This window comes from Lactuca saligna, chromosome 1, assembly GCF_052625555.1.
Source record: "Lactuca saligna cultivar CGN05327 chromosome 1, ASM5262555v1, whole genome shotgun sequence".
Taxonomy (NCBI): Eukaryota; Viridiplantae; Streptophyta; class Magnoliopsida; order Asterales; family Asteraceae; genus Lactuca; species Lactuca saligna.
Genome location: NC_136417.1, coordinates 98,006,780 through 98,010,624, shown reverse-complemented (window position 1 = coordinate 98,010,624; position 3,845 = coordinate 98,006,780). Strand labels below are relative to the sequence as shown.

Below are 3,845 nucleotides of genomic sequence, written 5' to 3'. Positions count from 1 at the left end.
TCCATGCTTTTGAGAAAAAAAAAATTAGAGAATAGGAAGATATTTGAATGGTTTTGTGGTATGAAATTGTATAAAAATGTTGGTATATATATGGTTTAGTTTAAGTTTAAAAAGATAATTTTTTTTACATTGTAATGGTTCAAAAAGTGACCGTTTGGTGATATGCGATTCTCTTGGCCGTAAGGAGGCGTGACACGAGTCAATCCACACCGCATTTACCGGTATTTACAGGTGAGGGGGCGATGTTCACGTGTAAAGATACATGCCACCTCACCACCTATGTGTAAAAAAGTGGCCCATACACCATGGCCTTATATATTCCAGTGATCTATTTCTCGTTCTTATTTTGGTTTTGAGGTTTACCTTTCTATTAGAAAACAACTCAAGTGATATTGAAAAATTCAAGTTATAAATATTTATTCAGTTTTTGTTAATTGGAAATTTCTTGGAAAGTCCCAAGGAGGAGCTCAGACCACATATATCATATCTTAACACTTTCAATGTCAAAAGTCAATACAGCTCTCTTTATAGAAAAAATCAAGTGATAATAAATTTCTTGGAAATTATCTCTCTTTCTCTGTATATAATGTTAATTTCATTTTGGCGCTCATACATTCTGTCTCAACAAATTAACGCATCAATGGCATCATCATCATCATCTTCTTCCTCTCCTGCCCTTTCTTGTCCGTCATAAAAGGGTGTCACTAAAGATTGGTGTTGCTGGGAATCTGAGGTACGTTCTTGAAACTAATAAACTGATGAATTATAAGTTATCATGAAAGAAGTGAAAGTGTTAATGAATTTTTATATAAGTTATTGAGTAAATTTATCAAAGTTTAAAAAGTGTCTGGATAGTGAGAAACGTATTTTGACCTAATATAGTCAAATTTGTGAAGTTAATATGCTATTTTGTATGTTATAAACGAATGTGCTTTTGAGAAAAATGGGTCTAATGGTGATTACATGTTGGGTATACGAAAAGAAAATCTAACAGCGGGACGAATTGTAATGCCTGTGAATTTTGATATGCTGATATTTAAATACGACGTAAGTTAATAATTGATGAAATTTCGGGGTATAAGTTATTTGACAGATAGCATAACTGATGAAATAAATTTCGGGTTGAGAATGTACAATGTAAGAAGTGTGGGGGCTAAATGTTCAAATTCCAAAACTCGAGTAAATGTATAAGGTGGTGTTTGGTATGTATTAACTGAAGATCGAATGGAATGGAGCATTATTGTGCAATGAAAGAATCATGTTTGTTTGTCACAAAGGATTGGAAAGTAGCATTTCTCAATTCTCACCGAATGCAATTCCTTCTACTCGCATGATGATCATTAAATAGGGAGACCAGGGTGTTATTTATTTATGTTTTTTTTTTTTTTTTTTACTTTCTTCAGTGAATGAAATGATATATCATAATTATAAATTACTTTTATTCATAAAACATTAAATTATACTAACTCTTTATTCAATTTAAAACTTTAATTCAACTTCTTCTTTTTTTGTATATATATTTTTTATAGTTATATTATAAGATTTGATGGAATTTTTTAGCTTGCAAACATTTTTGTAATTGATATATATTTCTTTTTTACTATAGTATACATTTTAAACGAAACAAAATATGCTCTTTTTAATGACAGACAACCTCAAGTTTATTTATATGTAATTTATTTAACGATATACTTTTATTTAATCAAATAAAATAACTTATTTTAATTGATCAATTTAATTTTATTTAGAATTTTATTTGATAGATAATAAAGAACATATGAAATGTAATGATCTATTCTATTTCCTCCTTGATTCCATTCCTTTGAGATTCCATCCATCGCAGCATACAAATCCTATGGGAAGTATTATTACTTTTTAATTATTTTCACTATGTGGTGAAACAAATCCTTTGGAAATTGAAGTATTAGCTTGCGAAGTAAATAGTTTGGAAAGGGACTTTGCTTTAGTTCGGTTTTGCTGTGGAAGTTTTCGCCAAGTCTTTTATGAAAAATCTCAATGTAGAACATGGGAGAACAGGGCCGGCCCAAGGGCTGGGCGAGCTGGGCCACAGCCCAGGGCATCACAATAACAAGGGCATCAAATTTGGTCCGCTTATTATAGGTCTAATATTATTTTCAGGCAAAATTTTGGTCCACAAGGGAGTCCGGTAGCGTGCAAAAGAAAAACTAGTACAAAGCTCCAATTTCCATAACTGGAAGACGAAGAGACGACGTTGTTTTAAGTAGATTCAGGAAACGAGGAGACTGACTGTTGCACGCAAACAGACTTTTTCGTCTGCCCCTAACTCAAATCCGAGTATTCCAAGCGGTCATAATTATAACCATCACTCACATCACCGATCCTTCTCCGCTCCAGATTTTGATCTCCGGCTCCAGCGCCAACTGTCCTTTCTTCTCTGATCTGATCAACTAGTAAGTCCCGTTTCTTTTTCTGGTTTTGTAAGCACATACTTTTTTATTTTCTGGAATCGATTGTGAACATGAATTTCTTGTTAGATTTTGAATTTATAGGTTAATTTGTGTCTCATTCCTAGTTTAATCGAATTCCTGAAATCTGATTTTGTTTTAATCCCGATTTCATTTTGTGTGAATCAGAGTATTCAAGCAATTTTTTATTTGAAATCGATGTAGTACACGTTATAATTTTTGTATCTGATATCATATGTATTTTTTAGGAATCGTTATATCATGGATCTAAAACGAGATGATCTTTTTATCTGATTTTATCATATGTATTTTTGAAATAAGGATTAATGAGGGCTTCACTTGGCCTGCTTGTTGTCCATAGGGTATACATCAATATGATTCATGACTTCTGACATTTATTTAGTGGGTTAATTTTGTGGGTATAATTATCAATATCTTGGGCCGGCCTTGTTAACTGAGTTGGTTGGAATTGATCTCAACTAGAACGGGTTTGTTTTTTCAAGGTACCTAGGAAACAAAGAATCATAATCTGTAGTGGGTTCTCATGGTGATAACTGAAGGGAAATTCCTTGTTTGCTTCAATTTTGAGAAGAAGGCTCTCATGAGTGTAATGACACTTTGAAGATCAAAATGGAAGATCACTCTTGGAAGGACAATCAAGAAATGGCACATAATATTTCTTTGTTATCAAGATTGAAGAGATGGTGCTCATTTGTTTTTGTCACTCAAGTATAAGTGTTTTGCCAAATCCAAAAAACGTCCATTTTACCCTCTGTGCTGAAAAGGATTTCCTGGATGGATAACAAGATTGATGATATGCTCACATCTTCTAGTGGTTCTACATCATATAGTGTTGGGTTGATTGCCAAAAAGCATATTTGACTCTTTTGCCCATCTTGTTTTAGAATCTTTGTATATAGTTGATTAGTTTCTCTTTTGGAAGATGTTATTTTTTTGGCCTCAATTTTTGTTGCTTTAGAGAGTTTGTACTTTGACCTCCAACTTCATGCTGGTTTTCTGGTTTATATATTTGCCTCTGTGGTTCAGAAAAAATATAATTGTATTAAAATCTTAATATAGCTTGTAGTGGTTAATGTCTTTAGTGGCATTTTAGTTAATACTATTTGTTATTTTATTTTGGTTTAACTATTAAGATATGTATTTTAAATAAATCTCTAGTTTTTTATTTTTATTTTTGCAATTAATATCATTACATGGTATATATATGCATGCTGTATTTTTTAAATGTAAATATGACTTCTTTGTGGATGTATGGACATATGATACAATCAAAAGGCATCATTAAATATTCTCGCCCAGGGCATCAAATACCATTGGACCGGCCCTGACTAGGGTAATGATAAAATGTCAAAAAGAGAAAGAGCGTAAATTCTCAAT

At 32.1% G+C, this 3,845-nt stretch overlaps 1 long non-coding RNA gene across 1 annotated transcript; it reads left to right on the top strand.

The window, feature by feature from the left end:
• The first annotated feature begins 520 nt into the window (after positions 1 to 520).
• On the top strand, positions 521 to 3,565 carry LOC145042151 (uncharacterized). Its single transcript, XR_013680553.1, has 3 exons — positions 521 to 733; positions 2,140 to 2,432; positions 2,951 to 3,565. It is a non-coding gene; the product is annotated as an uncharacterized LOC145042151 (long non-coding RNA).
• The last annotated feature ends 280 nt before the right edge of the window (positions 3,566 to 3,845 follow it).